Source organism: Mus pahari, chromosome 22, assembly GCF_900095145.1.
Source record: "Mus pahari chromosome 22, PAHARI_EIJ_v1.1, whole genome shotgun sequence".
NCBI classification, from domain to species: domain Eukaryota; kingdom Metazoa; phylum Chordata; class Mammalia; order Rodentia; family Muridae; genus Mus; species Mus pahari.
The window spans coordinates 14,017,395-14,026,936 of NC_034611.1; positions in this window are offsets into that span (position 1 = coordinate 14,017,395).

Here is a 9,542-nt window from a genome sequence, read left to right on the forward strand (position 1 = left end):
CTATGGTCTACTTCTCTTAGGTGAATTTGCTTCCTTTTGTTGTAGAGCTTTAGGACTGCTGTCAAGCTGGTAGTGTATGCTCTCTCTAGTTTCTTTTTTGGAGGCCCTCAAAGCTATGAGTTTCTCTCTTAGGACTGCTTTCATTGTGTTCCATAAGTTTGGGTATGTTGTGGCTTCATTTTCATTAAACTCTAAAAAGTCTTCAATTTCTTTCTTTATTTCTTCCTTGACCAAGGCATCATTGAGGAGAGTGTTGTTCAGTTTCTGAGTGAATGTTGGCTTCCTATTATTTATGTTGTTATTGAATATCAACCTTAGTCTGTGGTGATCAGATAGGATGCATGCGACAATGTCAATATTTTTGTATCTGTTGAGGCCTATTTTGTGACCAATTACATGGTAGACTTTGGAGAATGTATCATGAGGGGCTGAGAAGAAGGTATATATCCTTTTGTTTTAGGATAAAATCCTCTGTAGATATCTGTTAAATCCATTTGTTTCATAACTTCTGTTAGTTTCAATGTGTCTCTATTTAGTTTCTGTTTCCGGGATCTGTCCATTGATGAGAGTGGGGTATTGAAGTCTAGCAGTCTTATTGGGTGAGGTGCAATGTGTGCTTTGAGATTTACTATAGTTTCTTTAATGAATGTGGAAGCCCATGCATTTGGAACATAGATATTGAGAATTGAGAGTTCCTCTTGGTAGATTTTACCTTTGATAAGTATGAAGTGCCCTCCTTGTCTTTTTTGATAACTGTGGGTTGGAAGTAGATTTTATTCAATATTATAATGGCTACTCCAGCTTGTTTCTTCGGACCATTTGCTTGGAAAACTGTTTTCTAGCCTTTTACTCTAAGGTAGTGTCTGTTTTTGTCCCTGAGGTGGGTTTCCTGTATGCAGCAAAATGTTGGGTCTTGTTTATGTAGCCAGTCTGTTAGTCTATGTCTTTTTATGGTGGAATTGAGTCTATTGACATTAAGAGGTATTAAGGAAAAGTAATTGTTGCTTCCTGTTATTTTTGTTGTTAGAGTTGGGATTCTGTTCTTGTAGCTATCTTCTTTTAGGTTTGTTGAAGGATTACTTTCTTGTTTTTCTTTTATTTATTTAATTTCCAATTTTTTTTTAGGTATTTATTTCATTTACATTTCAAATGCTATCTCCAAAGTCCCCTATACCATCCCCCCTCCTGCTCCCCTACCCACCCACTCCTACTTCTTGGCCCTAGTGTTCCCATGTACTGGGGCATACCAAGTTTGCAAGACCAAGGGGCCTCTCTTCCCAATGATGGCCAACTATGTCATCTTCTGCTACATATGCAGCTAGAGACACGTTCTCTGGGGCTACTGGATAGTTCATATTGTTGTTTCACCTATAGGGTGGTGGACCCCTTCAGCTCCTTGGATACTTTCTCTTGCTCCTCTATTGGGTGCCTTGTGTTCCATCCTATAGCTGACTGGTAGTATCCACTTCTGTTTTGCCAGGCATTGATACAGCCTTACAAGAGACATCTATATCAGGGTCCTTTCAGCAAAATCTTGCTAGTGTATGCAATAGTGTCTGAGTTTGGTAGCTGATTATGGGATGGACCCCCTTTTTTGTTTTTCTGGGGCATAATTTTCTGCCTTGTGTTGGAGTTTTCTCTTTATTATCCTTTGAAGGGCTGCATTCATGGAAAGATATTGTGTGAATTTGGTTTTGTCATGGAATAAATTGGTTTTTCCATCTATGGTAATTGAGAATTTTGATGGGTGTAATAGCCTGGGCTGGCATTTGTGTTCTCTTTGGGTCTATAGAACATCTGGGCAGGATCTTCTGTCTTTCCTAGTCTTTGGTGAGAAGTCTGGTGCAATTCTAATAGGTCTGCCTTTATATGTTACTTTTTCTCTTACTGCTTTTAATATTCGGTCTTAATTTAGTGCATTTGTTATTCTGATCATTATGTGTTAGGAAGAATTTCTTTTGTGGTCCAGTCTATTTGGAGTTCTGTAGGCTTTTTATATGTTCATGGACATCTCTTTCTTTAGGTTGGGAAAGTTTTTTTTCTCTAATTTTTTTGAAGATACTTACTGGTCCTTTAAGTTGAAAATCTTCATTCTTATCTATACCTATTATCCTCAGGTTTGGTCTTCTTATTGTGTCCTGGATTTCATGGATGTTTTGAGTTAAGACCTTTTTGCATTTTGCATTTTTTTGATTGTTTTGTCCATGTTCTCTATAGAATCTTCTGCACCTGAGATTCTCTCTTCCATCTCTTGCATTCTGTTGCTGATGCTCACATCTATGGTTCCTGATTTCTTTCCTAGGATTTTTATATCCAGAGTTGTCTCCCTTTGGATTTTCTTTTTATTGTTTCTACTTCTATTTTTAGATTTGGATGGTTTTGTTCAATTCCATCAACCGTTTGATTGTGTTTTCCTGTAAAATTTTAAGTGATTTTTGTGTTTCTTCTTTAAGGACTTCTACCTGTTTAGCAGTGTTTTCCCGTAATTCTTTAATGGATTTTTGTGTTTCCTCTTTAAGAATTTCTACCTGTTTAGCAGTGTTCTCCTGTATTTCTTTAAGTGAGTTATTAATGTCCTTCTTAAAATCCTCTACCAGCATCATGGGNTATGATTTTAAATCTGAATCTTGCTTTTCAGGTATGTTGGGGTGTCCAGGACTCGCTCTGGTCTGAGTACTGTGTTCTGATGCTGCTGAGTGGTCTTGATTTCTGTTAGTGAGATTTTTACCTTTGCCTTTTGCCATCTGGTAATCTTTGGTGTTAGTTGTTATAGCTGTCTCTGGGTGGAGCTTGTTCCTCCTGTGATTCTGTTAGTCTCTGTCAGCACTCCTGGGAGTCCAACTCTCCACTGAGTCTCAGTGGTCAGAGCACTCTCTGCAGGCAAGCTCTCCTCTTGCAGGTAAGCTGCACAGAGGTATGGAGCTCAGCTCTGCCTCCTGGCTGAAGATGAAGGCCCCAAAGGAGCCCTGTCTGAGAAGCTATGTTGCTTCTGCAGCCCTCATGCTCTCCTGAGCAGACTGGTCTCTGAGGGACCCAGGATACAAGATCACAAGTCTTTTTATTAGAAGAAAAGTGTTTTAAATCAAGAAGAAAAATTTCAAATTATTTAAGCAAATTAAAGCATAATGTCACTTATAATAAACAAATCATTCTTAGGGTAGGAGACCTGAGCATAAGCCTACTGTTAGAATTTTTCCTTAATTTCAGAAAGAATTTGTTGTCATCAAAGCCACAGAGAAGCATAAATCAATTTACAGGTACATACGCTGGTGTCTGTCTCCCCAGGATGACTACAGTTAACAGTATTCTACAGAATATTTCAAAGTAGTTAAAAGAGAGGTGTTTGGATATTCTCATTAAACAAATGTAAGTGTTGGGGGATCTGGGATAAGATAATTACCCTAATTTAGTTATGTATATTCATATGTGTTCAAGCATTATTCTGTGCCACTAAGACATAAACAATACTGAGCTCACTGAAGATTATCTTTCATGTAGCGAAGTTCCCTGGTTTACATGAATGGTGCAAAGATGCAGGCTGTTTCTGTTTCTTCATAAGTTGCCCTGTCCTTTGTACTTAGCCTTCTCTGACACCCTCTTCCCATGGAAGTCACTGCTCTGACTTCCTACAGTTCTGCTTTCCCATTGATATCATATATATGTTGTAGCCTTTTATAGTTGGTTTCTGTCTCTTAGTACAAAGCCTCGTATTTTCATCCAGGTGAGGCACACACTTCTGAACCATTTTTCCTGCTGCAGAGCAGTGCCGTGCTGAACTGTACATCAAACAGTAATTTACTAGTGATGGGCATGCCAGGGTTTGTCCCACCAAGCCCCAACAGTTTTGAACAAATTGTCTGGGAATATTTGTCTACAGCAGTTTGATTTATTTTGGCTAAGTATGCTGGACTGCAGTTACTTCTCAAATACTCATGGGCGTCTTAAATAATGGACAGATGGGTTTTCAAAGTATTTGTACAGTTCTCTATTTCTACCACAGTGCACAGAAGATCCAATTGTTTAACTAGTTTGTCATCCCTTGTATTGTCAGGTTTAAAAATTGTAAAGTTTTGTTTGAATATTTGCCCATGTTTAAAATGAGTATTTTAATCTGAATCAGGGGAGTTTTAAAAGAATATGCACATGCGTTCTTTACTAGAACAGTCTCTGAAAGAATTTTCTTCTGATCTATAACCTCTTTCAAAAATTTTTACTGTCTTCCAAGAGAGCATTTTTTACATTAATGTGTCTAATTTGTCATTTTTATGTTTAGTGCCTTTTATTTCCAAAGAGTTCTTTGCCCCCTCTAAACTTACTTTTAAGATGTTCTGACTAAATTGAAAAGTAATATGATCAGCATATTTTCTTTCCTCCAACTTCCAGAAAGACATATTTTAGGTGGACAAAAATCTCTCTAAATCTCAGGCAATGGCTTTGCTCACTAACTTTAAAAAGCACAATATAAACAGGAATGTCTATGTTCCTAGTTGTTCTGATATTTAGTAGCATGTTTTCTGGATTAATAGTCCTAGTATTTTATATTCAGTGAGTCTTTGGGTAGGCATATTCTCCACATGCTATGGCTTTTTATTTTCTCTCAGTCCATCTCTGGGGTGAGTCTCTGACTGGGAAGTACCTTGTGCCTCCCATTTTCTACTAACCTGTAAGTCCTTTGTTTTGCACCTGCTGAGGTGTGGAGATGGAACATACACACTTGTTTTCCATTTGAGGAATTTCTATTTAGTTCAAGTTCTCCCCAATTCTACTTCCAACTTGTCCTGCTTGGTTTCCTAAAGATTTAGTCATTTAAAAAAATCTTTAACTGTTTTGAATCTTTTTGAAAGCCTTTTCAAGAGATTAAGTCCTTTGGTGGTGGTCTATGCTTCATGAAATGTCTCTCTATGGTATCTATTTCTTATTGCACCATACAGCACTTTTCAAGTTATGCATTGGTATTTTAAAGAGGAAGGTGTGTATGTATGCATGTACATATTTTTCATTGGGGTGCTCTGGCCTGTGAAATGACATTAGGGAGAAATTTTGTGAATATTTGCTGTTGGAGTCTATGTTGAGAATCAACAATCCTGGAATGTCTATGTTCATTTGTTGGCTTTGAGCTTCCATATTAGGAGGACAGCATGAATCATAAATATACTGAGTACCGATCTACTGATGATGCTTTCTCACCTTCAAGACCTATGTATAAAATGACAGTCCCGATGATTTCAAAGGTTGATGTGCAGAATGGTGTGTGTGTGTGTGTGTGTGTGTGTGTGTGTGTGTGTTCATGCACTTGTTAATTGTAGGTGTAGAATTCCTTCTGCCAATACCAACTGATAGCAATATTCTATCTTCTTTTGGGTGTTGGGACACCATATTTTAAATTGATTCCACTTTAAGCCCACTATTCAAGCAGCTCCAGCTTCCTCTTCTTGCTCACGTCTTGCTTAAAAATCATCTGTGTCCAATCTTTCAAATACAGTAACCCTAAGGTTACAGGCAAGCACCACCGTCTCTGGCTATTCTGGGTTCTGGGGATCTGAACTCAGTTCTTTGTGTTTGTATAGCAGACACTTTACCAACTGAACCATCTCCTAACCCTGCAGAAATAAGCTTAAATACAAAATTCACTGGGTATTTTATTTATTTTTTTTGCAGGAATATGATCCACCATAGTGCCAGAAATCTAGTTTCCATGATGACTCTTGCTTTAACTAAAAGTGACCATAGAATTCAGTCTCTAGGATTTTGTGCTATTTATTTTCACTTCAGGGATTTCAAAAAAAAGAAAAACCACTGGATTGTTTTTTCAAAGGCTGAAGGACAAGCCCTCCTGCATGAAGTGTAAACTTTCAGCGATGGCAAGGGAAGACCTTTCAAGGTTTCCTTTGTAGACAGTTGCCTCCCCACCAACTATGCTCCTGTTCCGTCTTCCAGTTCCACTGTCAGGTAAGCAGTGTGTGTGCTCCAGGGTACCCTCTTCCCCCAAGAGATACCGAGTCTTCTTCATTCGATATCAACATCACTAAATGATCCTAGGTGTTCATCTCTGGTTGTGTTTTACCGCGCCTGTCATACAGTAATTAATGAGTAACTATTTGAATAATTTCGCATTTGCTCCATTGTACATTTGGAGACTTGTAGAGAATAGAAAATTAATTCTTTTATGAGCAAGTACCTCTCAGGCATTTGAATCCATCTAAAGTGTGGCATGGGGTGGGAATGTATCTCACAGGGTCTTCTCTCAGATTACAAGGAAGAGGTATATACTGATAGGAAATACCACTTATCCCCTACCCCATGACCCAGCGTAATAAGCACACAGATAAGGGTACTGGCATAGAGGAAATGGGAAATTGGAGAAGGAATTCTGGGAGTCTGAGTCAGGCTGAAGATACTGGTAGATTTGAAATGGTAGAACAGGAGTTTCTGACAGTCAGGCAACATCATAAACAACAGTGTGTGGAACATGAGGGCAGAAACGGAACCCAAAGGTTTTCCACTTCAGCCACATAAAGAGAACAGCACAGAGGGAAGCCCCTTCAACATGCAGAGCAATCCCACATTTCTCACACAGGTACTTCCACAAGGAACACTTTCACAGATCCTTGAGTTCACCGCTACATGTTGTTTAGTAAAAAACAGAAAAAAAACAAAACAAAACAAAACAAAAGGCAGACATGCTGTTTAGTGATAAGGACTCAGAAACACCTCTAGCCATAACTTCTTATTTTTTGTACATACTTTTAGACAGAGTGATGTGAGTGTTCCCCTTTAAAGGGAATGTCCCTTTTTTTTTTTTTTTTTTTTTGCATAAAGCATCATGTTTGTTTGGGAAGCACAATGTGGAATACTTCTAGACATCTGGAAGGGAAGAAGGGCAATAATGACAGAACTTGGAAGTCCCTCCTGGTGCTTTCCTCCCTCTGGGTGTCTCTTCTCAGAATGATTTCTCTGGTACCAGTACTTAAGAATTTAATATTTCCACTAATAAACTTAACTGTTTCCACTTTGAAATTTTATTTGTGTGTGTGTGTGTATGTGTGTGTGCATGTGTACATGTGTGCTTTTATAGAGAGAGCTTGGAGTACCATATAGGGTGTCTTTCTTCCTCCACACTTTTATTTTGATGCGATGAGTCTCATTGAACTCACAGACTAGTTAGACTGGCTGGCCAGACAGCTCTGGAGATCTGTCTGTCACCTCTCCAGAGTGCTGCAGGGTTAAACTTCCATGCCAGTTTCTTGCTTGGTTCCTGACTGGCCAAGTTCAAGTCCTTGTGCTTGTGTGGCGGGCTTTTTGCCAGTGGATTGATGATGTCCCTACCCTCAGTTATTTACATCTTGAAGCACTCCTGCTCTTGGTGACCAAAGACATGCATGTACAATATCACACAGCATAAGCTGTAGAACAGGGGATCTGTGTGTTTCCATGAAGGACTTTGTAGGACTTTGCAGTGTATGTTTGATGTCTACCACTCACATCTCTGTGTTTCACACCAAAGCTGATGTGAGTTCCAGAATCTCTCCTAGATTCTTCCGGGGACTTATGCTTCAAGGACAAGAACAAGCTCGGAAAGCTATTAGACACATGTTTTTAATCACTGGCATTTGCATTGCTACAAATAAAAGATACATTCTTACTACATATGCCCAGTGGAGATGCTTAGGAAAATCTGTTCTGAATTAAGCTTACTCCCTTTGATACATGTTTCCAGTTGCTAACCAAATGCTGCTTTAATTTTTGTTTATAGGAAGCTGAACCAAGTCAAAGAAGACTGTTATTTGGAGCATGTGCGAGGCTTGGCTAGCCCAGAGGCTGACGTCACCAGTTTTCAGAGATTCAGGATGATGCCACCTGTTGGACATTAGAGGCCCAGGAGGATGTAGCTACTCTGCTTTATTCTGTACACTTGCAGGGTAGAGGCCTAAAAAGAATGTGCTTCTCATGGGAACTGAAGGAAATATTTATCCAGGGTGAAGAGTCAGTAGGCCCATGGCTGTCACATGACAATCACATGACAAGCTTAAAGCTTTTCTTGCTATAAACAAACTTTCATAATTTGACCCAGGTTTCCCCATCTTTTCTTATAGCCTCCTTGTTCACAGGCACCCTGAGCTGTGTTATCACCTCTCATGTTTTTCTGTCCACACCCACACCTCTCACAGCCCCCCATGTATCTCTTTCTTCTGCTAGTCAGGAGAACCATGGTTCCACAGCCTGAGGCTATTTACCTTGTCTTTGTTGTTTGATGGACACACCTGACATTGTGACATGCCTCAGTTTCCCCGTTTTGTTCCTCAGTCTCCGTTATTCTTGCCCAAAGCCCATCTAGTGGTTTGAATGATGGCTCGTGATTTCCTGTCCTCCATAAAGAACCCAGAGATTCAGGGATCAGGGTTAATTTGACTAATGTTTCATTTCTTTTCCCACCTGTCCTGTGAGTTTCTCTACATGAAGATAGCTTTTTTTTTTCTATCTGTGTCAGCTAGAATCAAGAAAGAAAAAGTGTAAAGACATGGCCTGCCAACTTCTGAAAGTTACTGAGACTGAGAATACCAAAGCCTCCCATGGAGGAGTTGGGTTTGACTCCTGACTAGGGTCTCATATGTGTTTGTCTGAAGTCCTTGTGATTCACTGAGGATGGATGATGATACTGCTTGCTGTCTTGAAGTCAGGAAGTGTTTGTAGCCTTCTTTAGGAGGCAGACAAGAACCAGACTACTCCTTACCTGCAAACTCCCTGAGTTATGTTTTACCTATGTTGATTTATAGCTAACGTTATTGAATTTTATATTAGAAGCTGAAAAAGTATTTCAGTGCCTTAGCTAAAATTTATAGTGAACCAGATACTTTCCAAGGCAGTTTGTTCTGTGGTCATATGTAGCACTGGAAAGCTGGTCCCATGGCAAGTGTCTCTACAATCCACTTGGACCTCAGTGTGGAGAATGTAGAGCTGTTAATGGAAAGAAATGGCCACATCCCCTCCCTCATCTTGACACCCCAATTTTCAACTTCAAGGCAAAAGAGAAAAGCAATGTGTGCCTCTTTTGTGTCCAGCTATTCCATCCCAGTTTTTAGGTCAAGACAAGAAAAAAAAATGTGTTGATTTTCAGTTTTATTTTGTCATTTGCTCTCCACATATCAACTGTGTATTTTCTGCAAGGCACTGTGCTCCTCTGTAAAACTCAGATCATAGGCTCCAGTGATCTGGATGGCAAGTTTGCTATGGTTCCTTGATAGTAAGAACTAGATTCATATGTAGTTTTGATCAGTAAGTACTCTGTGCTTTGGGGCTTGACTTAGTCAGGGTTTCTATTCCTGCACAAACATCATGACCAAGAAGCAAGTTGGGGAGGAAAGGGTTTATTCGGCTTACATTTCCACACTGCTGTTCATCACTGAAGGAAGTCAGGACTGGAACTCAAGCAGGTCAGGAAGCAGGTGCTGATGCAGAGCCATGGAGGGATGTTCTTTACTGGCTTGCTTCCCCTGGCTTGCTCAGCCTGATCTCTAATAGAACCCAAGACTACCAGCCCAGAG